Source organism: Oryctolagus cuniculus, chromosome 14, assembly GCF_051225735.1.
Source record: "Oryctolagus cuniculus isolate XC-2025 breed Fujian yellow rabbit chromosome 14, ASM5122573v1, whole genome shotgun sequence".
Taxonomy (NCBI): domain Eukaryota; kingdom Metazoa; phylum Chordata; class Mammalia; order Lagomorpha; family Leporidae; genus Oryctolagus; species Oryctolagus cuniculus.
Genome location: NC_142880.1, coordinates 42605612 through 42632380, shown reverse-complemented (window position 1 = coordinate 42632380; position 26769 = coordinate 42605612). Strand labels below are relative to the sequence as shown.

At 37.9% G+C, this 26769-nt stretch overlaps 1 long non-coding RNA gene across 4 annotated transcripts in view; it reads left to right on the top strand.

Moving 5' to 3' along the window:
• Positions 1–26769, top strand: part of LOC149122308 (uncharacterized) — a 291013-nt gene that overhangs the window by 260939 nt on the left and 3305 nt on the right. Inside the window, exon 3 of one of the 4 annotated variants that reach the window (XR_016220641.1) lies at positions 25438–25887. The exons of 1 other annotated variant lie outside the window; for it this stretch is intronic. This is a non-coding gene — a long non-coding RNA (uncharacterized LOC149122308). Of the gene's footprint in view, positions 1–9729; positions 9811–25437; positions 25888–26769 lie in introns of those variants that run through there. 2 more of the 4 variants (XR_016220633.1, XR_016220635.1) reach the window with 2 other exon arrangements.

Genomic DNA, 26769 nt, shown 5'->3' with positions numbered 1-26769 from the left:
TCGGATCTGCACAGTGCGCCGGCCACAGCGGCCATTGGAGGGTGAACCAACGGAAGAAGGAAGACCTTTCTCTTTCTCTCTTTCTCTCTCTCTCACTGTCTAACTCTGCCTGTCCAAAAAAGAAAAAAAAAAAAGAGATAAGATCAAGAAGTTGCAGAGGGCAAAGTCATTCTTGTATATTATAAATAATTGTTTTATGTCATAACCAATACAGAACCATTAACCATTTTTTTTATTTTGTTTTACTTTTAATTTGAAAATGACATTATTAGGTGAACATATTAGGATGAGTTGATTTGCAGTGTACAGTAGAGCAAGTTGGAGGAAGTAAAATATAATCAAGTAGTGACATTTAATAGACAGCTATAGCACTTCCCACGGTGAGATCATGAACTTAAAGTTGCAGCTGTAGGAAGAGAGGACAGAAGTCTTGCAAAAACACCATAGAGGTGCATTTGAGGAGATATGCAAGCTAAATGATTGGCACATCACACTATCATTGAGTTGGAACCTGTCCCCTGAATAGATAGGTTGTTCCAACCTCCATTCCCTCAGAATGTGACCTTATTTGGAGATAAATTCTTTACAGAGATAATCAAATGAAAATAAGGCCAGAAGGCCATTAGGGTGAGTTGTCATCTAATATACCTGGTGCTCTTATAAGTGTAAGAAATTTAGGCTATGAGATACATGCCCAGAGTGCAGATTATATGAAGACCACAGAGAAAAGTCTACAAGCCAAGAGTAGGAACTCCGAACAGGTCCTCAGAAGGAATCAGGGCCTCCATCTCAGAATTTTGCCCTCCAGAACTGAGACAATAATTTCTGTTGTGTAAGTACCCAGTTTATAGCAGTTTGTTATGACAGCCTAGCAAGCTAATAGTTCTCTTAAATTTTATTTTACATGCCCTTTGATCTTTGGAGATTTCCAGCCCCATTCCCTGTCTACAAGCTACTCTCATTGTCTAAATGTAATCAGAGGCACAGGAGTAACCTTCTGCTCCTAGATTGAGCCTATTCTTCCGGCTGAGTGACTTCTATTGAAATTTGCATTTTCTTCTTTTCATCTTGCCTCCCTTCTTGTATTAGGAAGGTAGTAGAGCTTAGCATGTTTGTGCAGACACAAGCCCTACCTTGAAAGATGGAATAAGGACATTCCATTTTAAAAGATTCAGACAGTTTTGAATCCTGCTTAATTTTAAAAAGCCCTTTAAGGTGATGAATGTTGTCGTTAAATTAATACCTACCTCTATTGAAAACCTATTGCAGCCAGGTCTTGATTTACGGGAGTCAAGGTAAAAGGCTTCCCACATTTCCCATCTAATGGAAATGAGCTGTGTACTGGGGACTTTCCTTTGTTCCCCTCTAAGATCTACATGAATGCAGCAGGTGAATATGAGATGTACTTTAGAGGAATTAATGATTTTTATAAACTCATATTCATCATATTTTAATGCCAACAATTGATAGATTATGGTAATATGAAATAATATTTATTTTTAACCACATTTTGAAAGCTTCCATCAGGAACATGTTAGTCATTTTAATGTTAAAGTTAGCTTGGCCCTGGGAAATTTAATATGTTCTATTATGGAATATGACTATTGCAGTAAACTAGAAAGGAAAAGTTGACTCAATAAATTGTCCAATTAAAATGATATCCAAGGGGCTGACACTGTGGCACAGCAGGTTAATGCCCTGATCTGAAGAACCAGCATACCATATGGGTGCCAGTTCAAGACCTGGGTGCCCTACTTCTGATCTGCTATGGCCTGGGGAAGCAGTAGAAGATGGCCCAAGTCCTTGGGCCCAGGCACTCACATGGGAGACCTGGAAGAATCTCCTGACTCCTGTCTTTGGATCATCCATCTTCAGCCATTGCGGCCAATTGGGGAGTGAACCAACGGATGGACAATTCTCTCTCTCTCTGTGTAACTCTGACTTTCAAAAAAATAAAGAAATATTTTTTAAAAAAGATGATATCTGAACCTGTCTTTACCAATGGATTATTTTCCCTCCTCCACAATATGGATGCCAAATGTCATTTTAAAAATGCCTTGCCCTGACTGTTGATGAACAACTTAATACATTATCCCTCTTAGTATTCTTTTTTGTTTGTTCTACTTAATACTTTTGGTTGAATACTGTAATCAATACACAGTTATTCTTAAGTGTTGAAACTTAACTGAAAAGTGATCGCTGTTAAATATAAGAGTGGGAATAAGAGAGGGAAGAGATGTGCAAATTGGGACATGCTCAAGCTGACTTACCCCAAATGGTAGAGTTAGAAACATACCAGGGGATTAGAATTCAATCCCATCAAGGTGGCATGTACCAATGCCATCTCACTAGTCCCAGTGATCAATTTCTGTTCACAATTGATCATAATGATAGGACTAAGAGCCAAAGGGAGCACATAAACAAGACTAGTGTCTGCAAATACTAGCTGATAGAATAAAAAAGGGAGAGAACAATCCAACATGGGAAGTGAGATACACAGCAGACCTATAGAATGGCAGATGTCCTAAACAGCACTCTGGCCTCAGAATCAGCCCTTAAGGCGTGTGGATCTGGCTGAAAAGCCCATGAGATTATTTCAGGCATGGAAAGCCAAGACACTCTGGCAAAAAAAAACAAAAAACAAAAAACAAAAAAAAACAAAAAAAAAAACCAAACCCACAAAAAAACTAAATGAAAGATCTCCGCGAGTGAGATCCCAGTGGAAAGAACAGGTCATCAAAGAAGGAGGTACCTTTCTCTGAAGGGAGGAGAGAACTTCCACTTTGACTACGAACTTGTCTAAATATGATCAGAGTCGGTGAACTCAAAAGGCTTCCATAGCCTTGGCCACTCATGACAAGAGCCTAGGGTGATTACTGATGCCATAAACAAGAGTGTCAATTTGTTAAGTCAACAACAGGAGTCACTCATGTAGGATCTCTGTCCTTAATGTGCTGTAAATTGTGATTTAATGCTATAACTAGTACTCAAACAGTATTTTTCACTTTATGTTTCTGTGTGGGTGCAAACTGTTGAAATCTTTACTTAATATATGCTAAACTGATCTTCTGTATATAAAGAGAATTGAAAATGAATCTTGATGTGAATGGAACGGGAGAGGGAGAGGGAAAGGGGAGGGTTGCGGGTGGGAGGGAAGTTATGGGGGTGGGGGAAGCCATTGTAATCCAAAAGCTGTACTTTGGACATTTATATTCATTAAATAAAAGTTAAAAAAAATGCATGTTTGATTCCCACCAAAATGATTTGAATATATATATATATATATATATATATACTAGTTGTATTAAAAAATAAACTGGAAGACAACTTTGAGAGAACTCAAGTTACATAAATTATGTTTTAATTTCTCAACCAATGCTATTGGCAGTTTTAAGATAGTCCCAATAATTAGGTTTACTGAAAGCTTTTTAAAATTCTTCTGGAAATATGTTTTTGAAAATTTATTTATTTGAAAGAATTACATGGGGTCAGAGGCAAGAGAGAGAGAGATTATCCATTTGGTGGTTTACTTCCCACATGGCCACAGTAGCCATGGTTGGGGCAGTAAAAAGCTAGGAGCTAGGAATTCCATCTTATGCAGGGCAGGGGCCCAAGGACTTGGATCATCATCTGCTGCCTCTCAGGTGCATTAGCAGAAAGCTGAATCAGAAGTGGAACATCTGGCATGACTATATGGGATGCTACAATGATAAGCCCTGAGCCAGATCTCTAGACCCCATTCTTGAAATGTTTTGATAAGAGCCAGTAATGAGATGATGTTTCCAAGATTACACTCACAAAATACTTAATATATTTAATGTTGGTGTGTTTCAACACCTAGAATCTTGCTATGAAGATGTTTCCTATACAAAATAGACTTAAAGATCATATCAGCCACTCATCAGACCTTTATTCTTCCTTATGGATAAAGTGATATTCCAGGGAATAGGATTTCAAAGATCTATTAGGCAAGGTCACTTACATATTGTCAAATGATGCATATGTGTAAATGAATAATAGTGTTACAGTATAATGCACACATGTATTGTTACTAAGCTAGGTCTAGTATGTTTGACCATACATGAGGTTACTTGACTTGCTTTCCAAGAAGTAGTATACTATTTTTTTTTTTACAAGCAAAGTGGATAGTGAGAGAGAGAGACAGAGAGAAAGGTCTTCCTTTTGCCATTGGTTCACCCTCCAATGGCTGCCACAGCTGGCGCACTGCGGCCGGCGCACCACACCGATCCGAAGGCAGGAGCCAGGTGCTTATCCTGGTCTCCCATGGGGTGCAGGGCCCAAGCACTTGGGCCATCCTCCACTGCACTCCTGGGCCACAGCAGAGAGCTGGCCTGGAAGAGGGGCAACCAGGAAAGAATCCGGCGCCCCGACCGGGACTAGAACCCGGTGTGCTGGAGCCACTAGGTGGAGGATTAGCCTATTTAGCCGCGGCGCCGGCCGTAGTATACTATTTTCAACCAGAAAATGTGATGAATACTCTAGGCCGAGGAAGAAACACAAGCTGAGGTTTAAAAGCTGAGCAATATGTGCACAATTTGGAACCAAGCACAGAGCAGACTTGCTTAGAGAAAGAACAGTTCACATAAGGAGAAAACTCTAAAAATAGGGGGGAGGATGATAGTTATATAAATAATAGGAAATGTTAGAAGTATAGAGCTGACAAAAGTGAAAATAAAATCTAATGTTGAGACTGATCCAGTCAGCACATGCATCCTGGGGAAAAGCAAGTGTGAAGGTCATGTGGAGCGTGCAGTTACATTATTCCAGCTCTGGCACTGTCACTGATTATTTTGGAAATCTTTGCCAAGGCATCCAGTGTCCATGCACTTATCAAATGATGTAGCTGAATGCATGGGCTCTCTAAGCCTGGTTAGTTACAGCTTTGAAAGGAGTTGGGGTTCTGAGAAGGTCAGTTCAGATGTTACTGAGTCCCAGAATCAGTGCACGCATCATCAAGGGTATGCTGATGGTCTTCTCAGAGAAGCCAATTGGCAAGTGATAATAAGTAGACATTCAGCACACAATTTAATAGTTTTCCTTAACATTTAAAGACCTTCTGTTTACTGAAAGCTCCCTTACTGTGGTAGGCATTTAGCATAGATTTTAGGCACTTCTTGGATGTCTCACCTCTTGTGTGTGACAATCATTCACCTTAGGAATCTCGTGTCCTCGAAGTATGAAGTATGATTCTCACTTTTTCTAAGATTTATTTTTATTTATTTGAAGAAGTGCAGAGAGAGAGAGAAAGGGCACTTTTATCTACTGGTTCACTCCCCAAATAAGTGCAATGGTTGGATCTGGGACAGTCTGAAGCCAGGAGCTTGTTCTGGGCCTCCCACAAGCACTTGGTCTATTTTCTACTGACTTTCCAGGCACATTAGCAGGGAGCTGTATTGGAAGTAGAGCAGGCAAGACTTGAACCAGCACCCATATGTTATGCCCACTCTGCAGACAGCAGCTTAAACCACTATGGCACAGTGCCGGCCCTGAGAATCTCACTTTCTTGCTTCCTTTGCAACTGGGGTTTAGAATATTACCTTGATCCAATCATACATACATCTTGCCATAATATCATTGTTGAAAAGTGTGAGCTGAAGGAGGAATCCATGTGATGGAGATATTTCTTTTTAACGTAGCAATTGCAGAAGTTCCAGTGGAGTAAACTCCTACCCAAGGTCATGCAAACCCCAGTGTCCACGACATTGACAGTGGCTATAAAGCTCCCCTGTAGTCCTTGGCAGTGGGACACAAGCATTTAACTTAGTTGTATGACTGCAGCATCCAAATATGTTCTTGACCCTGCTGGCAAGTCTCTATTATCAGTATTTTTAAATAGTTTCTTTCTGCTTGATCTAGTAAGGGGGTGTGCTGGTATTTACATCTAAGAACTCTTTATGATACGACAATCTGATCCTCTCCGCTAATCCCTCTGTTTTGCCAAAATCCCTGTTTGCTAGACAGGGAGAGAATTCCATCATTATCCAGTGCCAGCATGCTTTTCCTCACAGAATAAACCAAAATGTTTTTTATTTCTGGTGAGCTTGCAATAATGATAGAAGTGGACATATTTCAGGCAAACCATTTCAGGACTCAGTAGTGAGTCAGTCTGGAGTTTTTGGGATTCTCTTCTGTTTGCTCTGCCACTCCAAAAACCTGATACAGTAAATAGGTCTAAGGAAATGGCTGCTACAAATTAAGATAGCTTTAAAAATTGAGGGAGAAATGGTAAAAAAGAGAGAGGTCAGAAAACTGAGAACAAAACATAAAAATCAGTTGGAGGAGAAGGTAAAACAAAGTATAATGGGGGTTAGTAGTTGCTAACTAGACGAATACTGTACAGTTAAACACATCTCAAGTGTTACCGTATTTCCATTTGTACCACTCAAGTATAATTTATTTTGATTAATTACTGTTCTCTCCAGTTGCCTGCTTTACAATGGATATGTCAAGCACAGGTAACCACCAAGTCATTAACATCTCCATGGGACAATGAGCCAGAGAATCTTAAAATTCTCTTTGCCTGGTTTAACATTTATTCCCCATAATCCCCACCTGTTAAATTACACTTTTTTCTGAGCCCTGTCTTTTGCCTTTTTATGGTGTCACCTGTTATCTCTAATAATGTTTTCCTGTGTTCACAGGTTTCTATAATTCACTTTTTCCATTTAATTGCAATGTTTCTGCTTCCTCAAAGATGTGAAATCTTTTGATGGGACAACTCTTTTAGGCCTTTCTTTTCCGATCTTCTGTGTCTGCTCCAACTCTGAAGGTTCCAGAGAGAGACATCTTCACATCTATGTTAACTAATTTTTCTTGTAGTTCATGGTCTTTGCTCATCACTTTGAGATAAGTGAGCCTAACTTTGAAAAAACTTTAGGCCCTCATATTTTACTCTTTCCACACATCTTATACACCCTCATCCTGTCTTCTTCCAGCCCTGTTTGTCACCCAGAATTGACGTATAAAGTGCACTTTGGTGAATTATTTAGGCATGTTATAATTTCCTGGATGTAGTGTTTGTTTTTACTGACCAGTTACTGTAGTGTTCTACATGAGTTCAGTTCTACGGGGTTATATGATAGAAAAATTGAGCAGTCTCTGTGGGCCTCAGCTAGGGCAAATGTCCTCCAAAATAGCATTACTCAGTGTTTTTCCCAAGGAATGCCCATGACAGGTGCACTTCCAAGGGACAATCCCCTGTTGGAAATTCTCTGATTTGTTTTTCTTCTCTTCTAGGCATTGTAACAAAATATACTTTCTATTACAGAGATTGTGGGGATCACTGGAATCTTCTCTGGATTTGAACATGTCGTTAGTTCACAAAGGTTAACTAGTTGGTGACACATGCCTACAACATGCCTCACTGCTGATCAGAACACATTGGAGTGAAGTAGCCCCTCAGCTGTAGGGTTTGATGTCTGGATTTCTTTTTTTTAACTTTTATTTAGTAAATATAAATTTCCAAAGTACAGTTTATGGATTACAATGGCTTCCCCCCACATAGCTTCCCTCCCACTCGCACACCTCCCATCTCCTGCTCCCTCTCCCATCCCATTCACATCAAGATTCATTTTCAATTACCTTTATATACAGAAGATTGATTTAGTATATATTAAGTAAAGATTTCATCAGCTTGCACCCACATAGAGCATAAAGTGTAAAATCCTGTTTCAGTACTAGTTATAGCATTACTTCACATTGGACAACACATTAAGGACAGAGATTCCACATGAGAAGTAGGTACACAGTGACTCCTGTTGTTGACTTAACAATTTGACACTCTTGTTTATGGCGTCAGTAATCTCCCTAGGCTCTAGTCATGAGTTTCCAAGGCTGATTTCTTGCCCATATGTATATGGTCTCCAATGCTTGCTGTTCTGATTGGGCCTTGGTTACCCCCTTTTCTTCTTATCTCACCCTTTGTCATTGCTTCCTCCTTTTATATATTTCACAGCAATATAAGTTACTCACTCTCAGTAATGGTGCCTTTTCAAAATTATAAAACACAGCCAGCTCTTCGCTTCTCTGCTAAGGAATAAGGTAACTGAACTTGATTCAAATATCCATACCAGACTCCTCCAGCCAACACTTACTCATGTATATTCTTGAGAGAGAGCTGAAACACTGGCCAGGATCTTTACCTGACTCCTTACTTTCAGCAAAGCTGGGCTTATGATCTTGAACAAAGACAAACACTGACCTCTAGCAGGTGGCAAACAACTTCAGTTTGTAAGGATGAACAAAAAGACACAACTAAGAATGTTTCACTGTAGTAGCACAGGTGAGCTAGAAAGCTCATCCACCCACCCTCAAATGAATGCAGATACATTTTCTGCCTCTATCCTTTGATTTTCCTGGGGCACTCACCTTGAAAGCTGCTGAAGTAATTAGATGCTTAGCTATGTGAATTCTTTCTGATGTTTCTTCACCAAATCAGTGAAAATCTGACTTACATGGTGAGGAGGACGTTACTGTTTTTATCTTCAAAATATTTTAGAACAACACTCAACCTCAGTGGTTATGTAAAACATACTTAATGAGATCTACCTTTATAAACTAAGAGTAAGTAAGAGAATTCAGAGAATGTGATATGAATTTTTATTTCATTTTTTTTGTAATTTGAGGAAACATGTGTTTTAAAACAAAGGCATGATTTAACCCAAATGAAGTATTCTATGGTCTCTCAAATTTACACAATATACTTATAGCCTAAGGCATATTTCAATATGCTATATATGTATATATCTATATAAAATTACCTCCCTGTAATTTTAATATTAATAGTGAGAAACAAAAATAAATATATTGCTTTTATTTTAATTAGTTGTTATAGTATTTTTTAGAAAAAAAGTTTGAAAATATTGATATTCTAATTCACTTGGGAAATATTCTAGTGAGTTTGGCTTCAAATAGAATTTATGTCCTTGTGCATATAACTCTAAAATTGCAGTTTTTCTTAAACTGTAATAAATAAGAATATTCTTTGTTTTTTTATTGGCGTATTTTTATATGACTGAAAGAGATAAGTTATTGCAGAGTCTAAGTAGAGGATCTTCATAAGTTGACACTCATCAGAAAAGCCCATTTATTATTCCTGTCTAATTAAATACAATAAATCCACCTTGTTTATGCGACATGTGATGCCTTTACTGCTCACGTTTACTCACAATGGAACACAAAAGCTGTGCACTCAGTTCTAATGACATTGTCGGGGAGATCTGGTGATGAGCCTTGGTGTGTGTGGCCAAAAGGATAATGATGTGTCAAGAATGTGCTTTTCCATTTTGTCTGGCCTCTAGACTCTGGGACTTACCCCAGCTGCTGCTCTGGTTCTCAGGCCTTTGGATTCACAGTGAATTATACCACAGACTTCCCTAGTTCTCCGGGGAATCATCTCCAGCTTCTAAATGGCATATTGTGGAGCATCTCAGCCTGGACAATCATATGAGTCAATTCTCAGTATAAATAGCCTCTCTATCATCTTTCTGTCAATCAATCATCTTTATTTTTTTAAGATCTATTTATTTGAGTGGCAGACTGAAAGAGGGAGAGAAAGAGAGAGAAGCCTTCCATCTGCTTGTTCATTCCCCAAATGGCCGCAATGGTCGGAACTGGGACAATCAGAAAGCAAGAGCCAGGAGCTTCTTCCAGGTCCCTCAGGTGGGTGCAGGGCCCAAGTATTTGAGTCACCTTCCATTTCTCTCCCAGACACAGTAACAGAGAACTGGATGGGAAGAAGAGCAGCTGGGACTGGAACCGGCGCCCGTGTGTGATGCTGACACTGCAGGTAGAGGCTTAACCTAGTAGGCCACAACACTGGTCCTGTCATCTTTCTATTTATCTTATAGTTTTGTTTCTCTAATATAGTCCTCCTTTTCATTTTTAATGTTAGTGATTTCTAATATTTTTCTTTTGAGAAATATCAATATATAGGTTTATTAAATTTATTACTCCTTTATATAATTTTCTTTTAGCCTTGTTATATTACTATCTTTTGGATTATGCTTTTAAGTTCCTAACTTTATGAATTAACTTTGATTGATTCTATTGTTACATTTCTAACTTCTTAAATTTATATGTGTCGGGGCTAGAGCTGTGGCATAGCAGGTAAAGCCACTATCTGTAACACCAGCATCCCCTATGGACACTGGTTTGAGATTCAGCTGCTCTACTTCCAATCCAGCTCCCTGCTGATGCATTTGGAAAGTCAGCAGATGATGGACCAAATATTTGGGCCCCCACAGCCATGTGGGAGATCTGTAGGAAGCTCTGGGCAGCTGGCTTCACCATGGCACAGCTCCAGCCATTGAGGGCATTTGGAGAGTGAACCAACAGATGGAAAATCTCTCTGTGTCTTGCTCTCTCTCTCTCTGTAAATCTGACTTTCAAATAAGTAAAATAAATCTTTAAAAATCATATTAATCTTAATCTGCACCTTAATTTATCTGCATCCAATAAGTTTGAGATGTAGTATTTTCTGTATTTTATGTTTTAAATGTATTTTTTATATTTTCTGTAATTACAAATATTTTCCTTCTTATTAGTAATGTATTCAATGTTGAAAATGTTCCAATATAATGATTTACTTGTCAGTTTCTCATTGTAGTCCTTTCAAGTTTTGATTTAAAAAATGTAACTCTATGTTACAGAGTAAACATCTGGAGAGTGGGATTTTTCAATTGATAAACCACAATTTTATATCCAATGATATTCTATTTTTCTTCAGGTCTGGATTATCTGAAAGATCTATTTTTTTTTACTTCCTCCTCTGCTACCTCACTGAAGTTTTTGTTTTGTTTTCATACCACGTTTGTTAACTGGAGGCCACTGTTTAGGAATTCTCATGAAAGAGTGTTCTTCTCCCCATCCCACTTTGACCAACCAAAGCAGAAGTTTCTCCTGTGTTTGGAGGATGAGTTTTGTGCTTCTGCCGGACAGTGGGTTCTGTAGGACACTATCCTCTGAGTGTGTGACCCTTTAGTGGTTCTGGTTGCTCCCATCTGAGAGGCTTTCCTTTCAGTCTTTGACCTTACATGGATCTGAGATTTTGCTTTCTATTCTGGGTCCCTTCTCAAAAAATCCTTATATCAGTAGGGATAACCAGAACCCCTGTGACCAACTCTGGCTCCTGATAATTAGTTACCTGTGGAACTCATGTACTATTGCTTCCAATCTGCTCAACAATATATGAAAAAAAAAAAAGATTTCAAAAGATTTTATTCTGTTTTCAGTTATTCTCTCCTGAGAGTGGTTTCTATGAGCATTGCTCTCATATTCAAACTATTCTGACTGGTTTGATGTCTGTTGCTTGCAACAAAGAACTTTAATGAGACCTGTCTCAAAGGCTTGTGGGGAAGATCCATTAACAATGTACCAATTAGTAAGATTTTAATTATCATTATTGTTTTATTATCATAATCAGTCTTATGATTATATTATATAATCCAGGGAATATTTGAATTTTTAAGTAAAGATTCTTACTAGAGAATAATACTTTGATCAAAGACATTGATTTCTTTTAGGAAAATATGAAAAATGGATAAAGTAGATTTTTTGAAGAGGTATGGAAAAATACGAATAATTTTTTTCTAGTTATGTTCCGTATTCATCTGAAGGTTTTACTTCCAAATAGATAATGATTCAGTATTTGTTTCAAACTACAAAACAATATTATCTTAAGAGAAAAATATTCTTTATTTTGGAGAATTGATGAGGTCAAACTACTAGTAGAAATTCATTAGCCAGATTGCATTCTTTCAAGTTATTGAATAAGCAAGGATATGTTTAATTTTGAATCTTCTGAATTTCCCTTCAAACTCTGAAGCTCCTCTGAAAACACTTTTTGCATATGCACAGACAGTAATTAGTAGGGTCACATTTGAATTTCATGGGCTTCTGGTTTGACTTAGACTTACAATCCCTAGTATTTTAATGTAATTTGCAACTTCCTTTTTATTTTCAAAATTAAAGTTTCCAGAAACCATAGATTTTTAATTTTTTTCTTTAATTTTTGCTCAGGCATAATTTCAGTCCCCTCTGGAATCATAGGCTGAATCAGGAAGACTTTCAAAAGGGGAAGAGGGAGGCAGAGGAGAACTAGAGACAGCACTTGGCCTGTTTTTGCTGGTTTTGAAGACGAAAGAAGGGGTAACATGTCCAGAATTGTGGATGGTGGTCAGGAGATGGAAAAGGAAAGGACTTGGAGTCTCTCTTGAGTTTTCAGAAGGGAATTCACTGGGGCAACACTTCGCAACCTAGGGAGATCCATTTCAGACTTCAGACTCTCTGAACTCTTAAGCTAATACATTTGTGTTGTTTTAAGCCAAGGTTTGTGGTAATTTGTTCTAGCAGCAATGGGAAACAAATATTAGAGACAAAACCAATATAATAATATATGAACTTGCATATACTCTTTTGAGTAGAGAAAAAAAAAAAAAAGCAGGATACCATCCTATCTGGCTTTTAGGTTTCTTATTCTAAAGTTTCTACCTCTTTATTCGCCCTATTCCAGAGACATTGCAAGTGTCTGGTACAGCTCAGTGTAGCATGATCCAGGTGGGTGGATTGAAGGGAACCAGTTGGTGAAATCTAGTGTAACTCAGGCAAGATCACATATTGTTGCAGATCATGATGTTCAGGTTGGGTTAGAATAAAAGGAAATGGTTGGATTGTTATTGTCACGTATTTTCATCTCAGAACATGAATGTTCCCCTATCTCTTGCTTAATTCTTTTAAATCACTGCGTGGAAAATAATGCCTAGGTCCTTATTCACATTTTAAATAAAATTTTTCCATTGGTAAAAAACGAACCTAGACAGAAATCTACACAAAGGAGTACAGAATAACTGATGTGTAAATGGGCGTAGAAAGGGTAAAGGGTATAACGCCTGCTCTAGTAGTTAACAGATAATCTCTAGACTGCATTCCCGAAGGTTGGGAGACAGTCTGCTCAGGGTGCTCTTGAAAGAGATGGCCCACTGTAGAAAACAACTATGAGTAATGTGACTGGCTTCAAAGTCATTGTTTTTGCTGTCTGAGTCAACATCAAACATGACAGAAATTTTAACCTAGGTGTTTACGTAATGGGTTTTGTTAACAAAAAGTATTCACATCATGCATATTCATGTCACACCCCCAGCTGAGGGCCAACTTAAGAAAGGGTAAATAGTGAGTTATTTAGAGCCAGAGAATTGAATCTGATGAAGTGTGTGCATTGTCAGTCCAGGCGATAATGGGTTACCTGCAGTTAGTGTGCGATTTCTGATTTTTGGAGTGTTTAAGTGTACATTTAGTCTGGTAACTCACATGGGTATTTCAGTGTTGGATGTAATAATGAATAAGGAAAGTGCAGAAACCAACAACAAAGGGACAGAGTTTCTATTCTCTTCTCCATGAATGAGAACTCTTAAACAGGGTAATTAACAAGAATATATTTGGGCTTATTCATGAAAAGATCTGAACTGGGTGAAATCATTGGATTTTGGACCAGTAAACTGAAACTAAACAAAACCTAATCCTTTTTGTATATGTTATATATCATATAAATACTGTTATAAGGAGGTATATAAAGTAATTTTACACAATCATGTTCATTACACACTTACTATACTTATACATTGTTTAATTTTATTCTCAAAAAGAACCAAGATGAAGCATGAGCTACTATCTCATTTTATACATGAGGAAATTGGGTCTGAGGGATACTGGTAACTTGTCCAAAATCAAACAGTTAACAACAGAGTAGCAGTACGAGGGTGTGTGAACATGTTTGTCCAGCTGCAAATGGCATGAATTTCCTAAGTGTGTGATGATAGAAAGTCCAGATATTCCTGAAAAGACTGCAGGGATCACACCAAGGAGAAGTCTTCCAGGTACTCATGTTGAGGCTTTACTTTTTCTTAAGTGTTGAGATTCTGAACATAAGCCTGCATGAAATACCAGCCTAATAGTTCTACATCTCTAATTTTGTAGACAGGGAACTTGAAGCTGAGAAGCAAAGCAATGGGTGTGTTTTCATCAACCATGTTTTGTTCTCTTATATTGGATTTCACTGGGCCCATGGTTACCTGGCTTCAGCTTCCTTCCCTTTCCATCTATGTCATGTTATTGAGTGTCTTGGAGAAGTTTGCCGTCAATGGAGAACACATGGGTTCTTATTAATAAATCCACTGACTTCTAGCATCAAAGATTATGATTTGAAAAGATGGTCCTAAAATTGTATATTTCCATGTACCAAATTCAGCAAAACACTTCAAATCTAGAAAAATGTGACCCCAAATAATGATTTATTCACTGGCATTCAAAGTAGAATATTTGTATTGTCAATGTTTCAAAGTGATGGCGAGACTAAAGCACAATGCAATCTGGCTGAAAAGGATTGATAATTTTGTTAGTGAGCCAGCAGATGGCAAATGTAGCTCAGGAGCAGAATGCACAATGACCTGATCACAAATGTGATGTGTTAATCATATATCAAACAGATGAGAAAACAGAGTATTTTGTGGCTATTATATGAAAATGATGGAAACTATTAGTTTAATGTATAACTAGTAAACTTCATCTTTAATACATGTGTGCACATATTTCAATGAATAAGGCAGTGTTAGTATATGTGATATGGTTTGAGAAATCTTATGCTGAGCCATATATAGCATGGTATTGTTATATGGGTTTAAAAATACAGATCTAAAGTCTCTATGAGAAGAATTGCATTATTCAGGCATATGCAAGCTGAAATATAGGAGTCCCTGATATAATGAAGTAATCTTCTTGGGCAGGATCAACATGGCATTCTTATTTGAATAGAGATTGTTTCCAATTTTTGGTTAAAATTGTGCCAATAAGAATAATATAATCTCTGACTTAATTTGTATTGGTATTAACATTAGATTTATGTGGTTGAAAAAAAAAACCTAGCAGTTCTGGAGGGTGAAATTCTAGATCCAGGTGTTGGCCTTCTGAGTCCTCTCTCCTTGACTTGCAGATGGCCATATTCTCCCTGTTTTCACAGACACTTTCTCCTGTGTGTGTCTCTGGCCTAGTATCCTGTTTTAAAATCACCAGATTTACTAGATTAGCGCCAACCCTAAAAATTTTCTTTTAACCTAGGAATCTTTTAAAAGGTTGCATCTCTAAATGCAGTCACATTTCGAGGGTGAGAGCTTCAACTTATGAATATTGGGGAGAAATAATTCAGTCCACTGTCTTATAAAAATAATCGTGGAAATAAATTTTCCCATTGTAATCCTGTAGTCTGTTCCTAAGGAATAACCATTAATTAAAATATCTTATATGATAGAAACATTTGCGTCAAAGTTTGTAATTTGCCCAGGGTATGGAAGCTAACCATATAATATGGCCATTCTACTTAATTGCAGCCTAGTTTCTAGGGACTTCATTCTCCCCACCCCAACTGAGGCAGAAGTTATTACCGTTCATAGACTCAGACATGCATTCCAGATGGAGTTATTTATTTATTAAATATTTATTGGAATACTCACTCCAGAGCGTATCATTGCATCATTGGCTCTTTGCCTCACCATTGATGGTTGAGTTGGATTACAGGCTACTAATGGTGCCATTAAAAATAATATGTGTTTGATACCATGACATAATCACTTTCATTATTTCCTTAATCTTCACAATACTCCTATGAGGCAGAATTTTACCCACATGGTGCAGATGATGAAAATGGGGTACAAGGAAGTTTGATCAGTGTGTTCATTCTCAGTTGCTTCATAACAAACTACCACTATGTCAGTAGTATCAAACAATATCTTTTCATCAGGTCATCTTGAGGAAGTTGGAAGTCTTCCATGGGTAGCTGGGCTTTCTGCTCAGGACATCATAGAGGGAAAAGGTACTGGCATAGCTGAATCCTCATTGTGATGGTCTGGGGAAAATTCTTCTCTTCTCATTCAAGTGGTGGCAGAATTGTCTTCCATGTGGTTCTAATAATGAGGTCTCTGCTTCTTTATTGACTATAGTGGATTGGATCACTCCCAGCTTCCAGAGTCTACCTGCATTCCTTGCCCTCTGGATGCCCCCATCTTCAGGCAAGCAACAACCTTCAAATCCTTATCATGGTCCAAATTTCTGACCTCTCCCATTTCTTGACCTCTACATCCAGATTTAAATGTATGATATGACTCAGTACCATCTAGATAATGTCCCTTTTGTAGAGTTAACTATGCCATATAATGTATGTAATTTTGGAAGTGATATTCATCAAAGCCACCTATAGAATCACAGAGGATAAATATACCAAGGGGTAAGAAATCTTGGACTCACTTAACATTCTACCTATATAACCAGTTAATTGCGGGCCCAATGACACTGTGTAGCACAAATCCACAAGAAACTTTCTACATGCACTTGCCTCACACATCTGTGATTCATTGGAAGTGGTGATAGGATATCAGTTGGTCTGGTTCAGGCTTAGAATCAGTTCCTTAACTGGAGAGGTTTTATCACATATGCCTCTTTGCCTGTGCCCTTGTTTGGCAAGTTATCTGTCAGTGATGATGTTTGAGTGAGAGGGCAGGAATAAATATGCAAGGCTCTTGTGATCCAGGCTCACAACAGGTACTTCTGGTGCTGATCACATGCTCTTTATTTTATTGACAAAAACAAGTCACATATCAAAGTCAAGGGGCAAAGAAATATCCCCTGAGCCTTTAGTGGGAAGAACTGCAAAGTCTGAAGGCAAAGAAGGCAGATCCAGAAGGAGTGAAAAACTGGGGCCAAAGGTCTATCTATTAGAATTATGCTTTGCCATTGTGACTTCCCTTCGGCCCCATTGGAGATTCTGATTGTGCAGTTATGCTGTATGAATACATGAGCTTGGATTTAATGACTCCTGTATAAATCATTCTTCTGTATTTGGTTGATCAATGCTTTCTATAAAGAGTGAGACAGTATTTTAAGGGCTGGTGAACAACACTGCAGTAGGAAAGAAGCCACGGACAATATATAATAAAACTTTATTTATATTTATAAAAACTGACTTCAGGCTAGATTTGACATGTAGGTCATAATGTTTTGACCTTTGGTCTATATCCAATTAACTGTTATTTAACTTCATTGGTTATTTTGATAACATTAAGTTGTTTGATATTTAATAACAATCAAGTAACTGTAGAAACATTAAGAGGATTCCCAAAGCAAACATTTGTTGATATGCTCAAAGGTCTGTGCAAAAACTATAGTGTATCTTATGTAGGATGAGCCTGACTTGGTGGTCTGTCTTCATGCTGTGAACTGGCTGGGCATTGCTCCAGGTAGCAAGTGGAGTCAGGGCTCCTACACAGGAATTTCCTCTCCAGATTAAAGGGTAAATTATTACTGGTGCAAGCTCTGCTTGTGATGGTTAAGCAAAATGAAAGATCTGAGAAAATTCTGGAAGATTTTACGTTATGTCTAGTACCATTCTATTGGTCAACATTTACAAGACCAAACTCAACTGCATGATAAATTTTATTCTGTCCATGGTGAAAAAGGGAAGCAAGTGAATATTTGGAAGAGAAAAATCCAAATGATCATGCCTGGATGAATTGCAAGGCATGACAATTTCTTCTAATTATCATTGATGGTCAATTTTGTATAATCAGAAGTATTCTTCACAAATAAGCTCATTCACTAGGATAAATGGTAGAACAACTTTAAAAAGACAGGAAGCACTCCACTCTGAATATGTACAAGAGAGAGTGTACATACTATCATTTATGGATTTTCCCCCATTAATTCACTTGGGATACCAATCAGCAACAACACAACAGGAGGAAAACTGACTAGAAGAGGCTAATCACAGCTCACAGAAATTATGCCAAGTACCAATCAAATTCTCAGCAGGTTAATTTGCAGAGGTACAGCATGGAGATTTGTTAAAATGTACTCTAATGTGGATCAGTTCAATTTCACCCACTTCATGGTGCATCTGGGTGAAATTGGGCCATAGATATCAACAGGAAAGTCCCAATATAAACTTGAGAAGAACTGAAATGCCTTGGGGCCTATTTATGTAAGCAAGTGATTCTCAAATCTGGCTGGGATTTGGGATCACCTGAGCAAATAAGAAAAAAAAATCCCTGTGGACGATTCTGAGAAGATAGTGGCAGTAGTAGCATGAGTCTTCCAAATCTCCATCTAAAATCACCTAGAAAAAAACAAAGCCCTTCATCCCATATTTGCAATGGAACTCATGGATTGATGGAGGATTTTGGTTTTCTATTGCTGCATAAAAACCCCAAAATTTAGTGGCTTAAGGTAACAATGGCATTTTAATATCTTTCATGGAATCTGTAGACTTAGGGAAATGGCAAAAGCATAGCTGAGTGGTTCTAGCTCTAGATCTCTCCTAAAATTATAGTTGGATTAAGGCTGGAATGGGGAGAGTAGGTGCTAATGCCCCTGAGAACTGGCTAGGAAATGCCTTCATGTGGATTCAAGACCTCTCCATGTGGAATCTCCAAGTCAGATTATTTGGGCATCTTCAGAATATGGTCACTGTAGGAAAGTCAGGCACTTGAGTTAGGGCTGAACTCTCAGAAGCATTCCATCAAGTAAAGAGGAACCTGTTTTGCTCAAATCCAGTTTCTGAAAATACTAGTGCCATTTCTGGTGTACTCTGTGTTCACCTTTGTTAGCACAAGCAAGCCAAGTTTCAGACAGAGGACACAAACATCATGTTTCTGTGGGAAAATTGTCAAGACAGCATTACCATGTGACCAGGTACAATGGGCGATAGTGTTGGAGCCATCCATCAATGAAAGGTATTACTCTCAATGCTTCACATTTTCTTGAGTTCCAAGTCCAAGTGAGTGGGAACAGATAACCTAAGCTCCCAGGCATACTTGATGTTGGTGTGGAGCAGGGGAGGAAGGTGAAGCATCATGGACTTAAGGGCAGAGAAATCATAACATCGTCAACATCTCTTCACTGTAAGTAAAGCAGGTAGATTTAAGAAGTGCAGCTGAAATAGTTAAGGATTTTGCCTTTTCCCCAAAGTGGAGGAAATGTAAGGATTTCATTCTAACTTTTATGACCTTTCACAAGTTACTTGCCAAAACTTTCTCATTAAACAATCCCAATGGGTAGAAATTGTAGAATATGAATAAATATGGCATAGGATGTGGCATTAAATGTTCCCATCAAAGTTGAGGGAGGAATACAGTCAGTATATCTTAGAGAGCAAATTGTTGTTTTGGTTCTTTACAAATGCTAGAAGACATTGGCCATCAAAGGCACAAACCATTGTAGAACATGCTAGATAGTGTAATGTTGTAGTTCAGACCACTAAAGTAGTTGATGAGGCCTGGAAGAGCATCTAAAATCAGGTAAAGGCCAAATAGACAAAGGATGAAAAATAGGGACAAATATCAAGAATAATCCCAGAGGCCATGAGTGATACCTGTGTTTTTATGGCTTTTTCTTCCCAATCTTTTGTCTCTTCCAGTTTCATATTTCTATGATATAACTAAATGAATAATGCATTGGCTAGACTCCAGCTGGTTGAATTTCCACTAATTCATTAATGAATTCATTCCTTCACTCATATATTTATGAGTCCTTATTGTGTTCCATGGACTGTGATAAGGAATGGGATTATACCCTGTTTGTTTCTTTGCACAACTATGTCCTTATTGTTTTACTCTCAGATTGATCTTGTTTGGATCCTAACTCAGTTTGTCTTTTTCTCTGATCTTCATGACATCTCAGAGTTTGTTTGGATTGCCTGATTTTGCCTTTCTATTCCCACTAATGTGCTGCGGGTTGGTCGTCCTCTTGCTCTGCACTGCAGAGAAAAAAAAACTGTCCACTCAGACATGAAATACAGGTTTCTGGAAAAGTTACTGTTGTTCTCCTTTCAGTAGGTTAGTAGGCAGTGTTGCATAGACAATATCGGGAGGATATTGTAACACAGAGTGTCTATTTACTAATGCATTGGACACAAAGGAGCCACATGAGACCAAGAGAAGAAATAGAAAATAATGTGTGTCTCATATTTTAATAGAGTTGTATAACTTAGAGACTATGATGGGATAGTTACTATTTCTCTTACTGTATGTCTTAATATAATATGCTTTAAGAAAGCTTGTGTTAGTGCAGGAATATGGTACAGCAGTTAAGACACCATTTAAGTCACCTGCATCTCATCCTGGAGTTCTTGGGATAAAGTTCCTGTTCTTCTGATTCTGGCTTCTTCCTTATGAGCAACTTAGGGAAAAGCAGGTGATGTACAAGTACTTGGCTCCCTGTCAGCTACATGGGAGACTTAAATTGAGTTATAGGCTCTTGGCTTCCATCTGGCTCAGCCTTGAACATTGCAGGCATCCGGGAGTGAACAATGCATGGGAAATTCCAGCTCTCTCTCTCCCTCTTTTTCTCACTCTATTATTGAAATAAACAATTAAATAAAAATTGTATTAAATGGAAGATAACACATTTATTTTCATGAAGAGTTAAACTGTTCTCATGATTTTTATTAAAGAGAAAAATTATCATATACTATATTTAACAGATGTGTGAGTAGCAGAGCTAGTAATTTTTAAGGAGCCTAATTAATATTACTTCCTGAGAGTAACACTATGTTACTTTTATGTTAAGGTGGCTCCAAAGATTATCAGCAAATACTTCTGATAGATATATTTCAATTTGTTTTTAAAGCATGGGATGGGTACATTTGAGGTTCTTCAAAAAGTTAATGGAAATGTGCATTTTGATAAAACTGTGAACACATTTTTTACACAAAATAAACATCATTTTAATTTCATATTCCATGGACTTTTTGAAGTTCTTTCATATTTCTGTGTCATGTTGCATTTGAATCTTGGTTTTAGGATTACAATTCCAAAAAAAATTCCCAATCAAGAACTTCATGACAAGAAACAAAACAAAAACAAAATCTAGTGTCCCTCAAAGATTTTTAGCTTTGCATGAAACAGTGAGTTGATCACAATAAATGACTTGGTATAGAACCACTTAACAGAACCCTTTTAAAACTGAATAATGAACACGTAATTTAAGTAATTGATCCTATGTTTTTCTTTCTGACAATATTTAGTTAAAAGGTTTAATTGCTTCTTAAGGCAGCATCTTTTTCGTGATACTTAAACAGTAACATCAGCACAGTCTTGTCTACTTGTAAGTAATGGCAACTAATCACCCATTCAGCTTACTAAGTGCACCATCTGTTATTTAAAGTTTATGTGGGAGAAGAGGAGGCAAGCTATGACATAGCCCTGTTCTACACCATTTCAAATGGGGATTCTATTTGTCAAAACACTGTTCTTACTCATCCAAAGTTTGACTGAAGAATGGTGTCACTGCATAGAATTTGAAAGAGTATGAAAAGTTTTGAATATATAATGAAATTGTAAAAATTGTCAAATAAAACTATTGCTGAATACAAAATGTTATCTCTTTTTTCATGAGTTAAAGAGGAGTAGTGCCTTGCACAGTAGTTGCATGATACCCTGTAACACCACTTGATCCACACAGTGACACTGCAAATTAGTTTATCCAGAGCCATGTCTAGAGCTTCAAATTCAATCCATGTAATTTTTAATTTAGGTATATTACCTTAGTGTTTGATGGTCAAGTATTTAATACTGGTCTTCTAGTCCATTTTATAGGTAAGGTGATAAAATAACTCACTGGTGTTAGGAGCTGAGTGAGAACCTCTTTATTGGAAATTGACTAATCTTGATGGATTGATGAGAAAAGATCCTCAAATCTCCACATACTTTCTTCAGAGAACCACAGGTGATTGTGTCGGCTTCCTCCTCAAGAGGTTTGCAAAGATGTCTGTTGAGAGAGGCAGCATTGCCACCATCATCACATTCTCATATTCTTCCCCTCCATGCCTCCACCTCCCATTTTATGGAGGAGTACAATGTCTATTTATAGTTATATCTATCCATGTGGCAGGCACTGTCCTAAGAGTGTGAGAAGAAAATGTTCTACTCCCTTTGATCTTCCCATGGGTAGGAAGATACCAAGATGATGATTTGTGATATTTGTGACATTTGTTAATAACTGTGAAAAAGGAAAGAATCATGATGTTTTCTGGCCTGACCTTTAATATCTCGTTTGTTGGATCACCTAGCCTCCCTATAACAGAAACTGTGCTAGAGATGTTTCAAAAAGAATTGCTAGCCAAAGCACTGCCAGGAAAAGTAGGGACGCGGCGGGGTGGGGTGAGGCGAGGAGAGACAAGGTGATATTGTGCCTTTGACTCACATGATTACATAATTGTGGGAGCTGGTGAGGACATAATCTGAAGAGTAGGACAGCAGACTGTCACAGAGAAGAGTTTTGTTTCCATCTTGAGTTCACATTTCTCACATCAGAAATCTGTACAGTCAAGATTTCTGTGTTGCAGTCTTAAAGAAAATTCCCTTCTTTTGTGGAAACCTCATTCTTTCTCTTGTAGCCTTCAACTAATTAGACAAAGCCCACCTACATTACATAATGTTCTCTTTTTTACTCAAAGTATTTTGTTTGCTTTATATAAAATTTAAAAATTAATCTCATAAAAATAACACATTGACAGCAACGTCTAGAAAATTGTTTGGCATAACTGCTAGCACTACAGCCTAGGCAAGTTGACATATAAACTTAAGCATAAACAATGGGACTGTGGATTTAGTTGGATGGTACCAACCCAGTGTAAGGAAAAGTGACAAGTACATTAGCAAATGTAAAGTGATATATCCAGCCAACGGACCAGATAGAGAACATGAACAAAATCTAATAGGATGAGCAATGTCGTGGTGATCTGTCTAGATGAGTTTAGCACTGACTGAATGTGTCTTCCACCTTGAATTTCTCTCTCACCCAGTTGTCTCCACAAATACAACAACAAAGTGGATTCCCATAGATAGTAAGTTCACATCTGCTCTAGGATCAAATGTGAGAAATGGACAGCTTCTCTGAGCTATATGTTCTGAAGATAGATGGATGGGAGGTTGTGGTGTGATAAGGAGAAAGAAATTTAGCATTATGGAAGACTGAAGATCCAGAGTGATGGCTACTATTTTAGTAGCAAAAGGTATTGAGAAAATTTCTAAAAGTAGCATGAAATTGCATTAGCAGAGCTTGCTACGGAGAAGTGGTTAGAGAGTGATAAGGCACATGTGTGATTTATTAGGAAATATAATATATATCATAACTAATAAATCTGCTAACAAACTCAATTTAATAAAGTAAGAAGTCCTGCAGAATATTTCTTAATCTAATAATCAAACACCTTTGTAATGTGAGGTTACTTTCTCCATTAAAATGATGAAGAAACAGAGAATTTAAAAAACATAAATACAATTCCATCGGTGAAACACTTGGGACTTTTAGTTTAGAACATTTGAGATTTAAGTCCATTTCCTTTTCTTGTCTTTTTAATTTTTCCATCTTTTGTTACCTATATTAATGTAGATGTATCAAACTGATAGATTCCTGATAAAAATATTTTGAGTGAGTCTCAGTATGTGAATCAGTTAGGTGGATTCGTTCTGAGAGGAGTGTGGTGGGGGCAAGAGGCGCAGAGTCACCACACAGACTCCATTTCCATGTGGTCTCTGTACATGGCTGTGCCTGTCTTAGGTTGTCCCCCAGGGGATCTTACCATCATTGACTAACCAGCACTCAAAACGGGGTCAACAATGGTATGGCCAATAATCATGACTCCCGTTGCTCAAAAATAAATGAAAAGAGGGAAATGTATTGGAATGAGAAGGCCATGCCAAGATGTCCACTGGCAACAGAAACTGCCTAGCAACAGGCTGTGATTGGATGGCTTTGGAAACTGCCTGGCAACAGGGTGTGATTGGTTAGGGCATAGACCGCCCCTTGACTGGATTGGCTGCCTTGGCTATATAAGCTGCTGTAGCAACTGAAATAAAGGAGTCTGTAGGCTGCTTGCCTCAGGCCTGCTTTCACCTGACTTCTGGGGTCTGTGTGGTGACTCCGTGCCTCTTGCCCCCACCACGCTCTTCCTCTCAGGAATGAATCAACAGCAACAAGTATGTGAATCAGTTACTACAGCCACATACATTATGTCAGCATATCATAACTACAAATTTGACTTATTCTTTCTTTAAAATTTAATAAATAATTTGATTTGGTGATTATCCAATGGAGCAGGTAAGATTTTCTGTTTTCTGGGGAGATGTAAGAGCCATATTTTGATCCTGGGTAGAGTTGATAGTTTTATTCTATTTTGTTCTCCAAGAAATCCTTTCATCTTTTGAAGGGAGCTTCTGTAGAGGAAAGATTTTCATGCCAAAACATTCCAGTCCCATCCAATTTTTTTGCTAAAAATATGGTGGCCTCTTACGTTAAAATTTTATCTTTCTGTCTTCCACCTTTAGTATTGGATTATCCTTGATTAACACTGTACCTCTGTCTTCCTTCTCATTCATTATGTTGTTGAAAGACATTTTCACCTTAATTTCGCTGAACAGCTAAGGAGAATTTGTATCTCACATCTGTAATTGCTGTATCTCACAGCCAGCTGTAAGCCTTGTAAGAAGTATGTGTTTTTTGGGGGTCAGCTCTATGGTGCAGCAGTGCCACCATCCCACATGGGCTTCGGTTCTAGTCCCGGATACTCCTCTTCCAATCCAGTTCTCTGCTATCACCTGGGAAAGCAGTAGAAAATGGCCCAAATTCTTGGGTCTCTGCACCCGCATGGGAGACACAGAAGAGGCTCCTGGCTTCAGATCAGCTCAGCTCTGGCTGTTGCGGCCCTCTGGGGAGCCAACCAGTGGATGGAAGACCTTTCTCTCTGTCTCTCCTTCTCACTGTCTGTAAATCTAACTCTCAAATAAATAAATAAAAATCTTTTTAAAATGTGACTTTTCCATTTTATTTTTTTTCTTCTAGCAACTCCTTGACATTTTCCTCAGTTGTTAATTTTATTCTAAACAAGCTTATTAATGAAATTTTGAATTCTGTTGGCTTATTCCTTAGTATAATTGTATAATAATAATATACATTCATTATTAGTGCATTTTTCCTTATGCTTACCCTAGACATCTATTAATTTCCTTGAAACATAATCAATATGTTTATTAATATTTTTTGGTTTTAATGAATATCCCACATATACTTAACTTTACGAAGGGATTTCAAAAATTTCATACGTAAATGAATTAATAGATAAGTGCACTATAGCTGCAAAAAGTTTGAAATCCATGCAGTTTATTCATAATATGCATTTCCATGAACTTTTTGAAAACACATCTGTGTGTGTATGTATGTAAATGACTATGTAAGTATGTGTGTGTACATGTCTAAGAATGTGTAATAGATGATTTTTATTTTTTTCTAAATTGACAGGATACATTTAGTATCCTTCATCTGGTGGTATTTATTAGCAGAAGTATATCTTTCTTTTAAACTATGTCATTTATTTTATAGGGCAAAAAATGTTTTAGGAATTTTAACATGGGAGGATTGCTGATATCGTTGCTCACCAGAAGGCATCTAAAGTTTCAAAACAAATATCCAAAATTCAGCATATGAAAATGTGTCTGAAGGTCATGGTTGGTTGCCTGCCCAGCAACTAGTTCCTCCACACCCATCCTTGTGCACAGTGATGAGCCAGCCCCATCTCCAAGAAGGGACTCCAAGCTGTCAATCTCCCTGGCCACAGGAACTGTATCCAAAGTTGGTTTCAGATTTTCTGCAGATTTGTTTTTTTCTGGGAATATCAATGCTCAGATACTAATCTCATCATATCTGGCTCTACTTAAATTCCTTCTTGTTTTTTTCATAACTTTTAGAGACAGTTCAAACACCTCTATTCAGTATTCAAGGCCTTTTGTAAGCCAACCTCTGACTTATTTTTTTTGTGTAAATTTTTTTCAACTTCTGTTTAATAAATATAAATATCCAAAGTACAACTTTTGAATTATAGCTGCTTTTCTCCCCATAACCTCCCTCCCACCCACAGCCATCCCATCTCCCACTCCCTCTCCCTTCCCATTCTTCATCAAGATTCATTTTCAATTATCTTTATATACAGAAGATCAACTTAGTATATAGTAAGTAAAGATTTCAACAGACTGCACCCACACAGACACACCAAGTATAGAGTACTGTTTGAGTAGTAGTTTTACTGTTAATTTGCGTAGTACAACACATTAAGGACAGAGGTCCTACATGGGGAGTAGGTACACAGTGATGATTTCTTTATATTCATTGGTTGCTGCCTCCTCTCACCCAATCTGCCAGCCCTGCCTACTCCTTCATGTGTGTGCACTTGCAGACATACACATATGCACACACACACATGTCCTCTTTTCCTTACCTCTCTTTTTTCAACATCAGCTTAGGAGCTCTTTTTTTCAAACAGCTTTCCTACATCACATTTTTTAAGGCATTGACGGCTTTGCACACTGAAGTTCATTATCTGGAACCCCTGTGCCCTGCCTGCCTTTCTTCCCTCCTGTCCTGCAGCTAGTTTTCTTTGTCTTTCTAGATGTGGTCAAGCGTCACCACCACTGAGACTATTTCCATGGAGACAGAGTGATGCTCTGGTGTTATACTCCATACTCCCGCAGCTTAAGCTGCCCTGTCCTCCTTAGCATTGATTAAACTGCACTGAACTCGTTGGTGTTATGACCACAGGACAAGGGCTGTGTCTGTCACCAGAACAGAGGAATAGGAAGACAATGTACACAGGATTCTGATAGACCTTTCATGTAATCCCTCTGTGGGTATTTCAGAGTTGTAAAACCATTTCCCAGC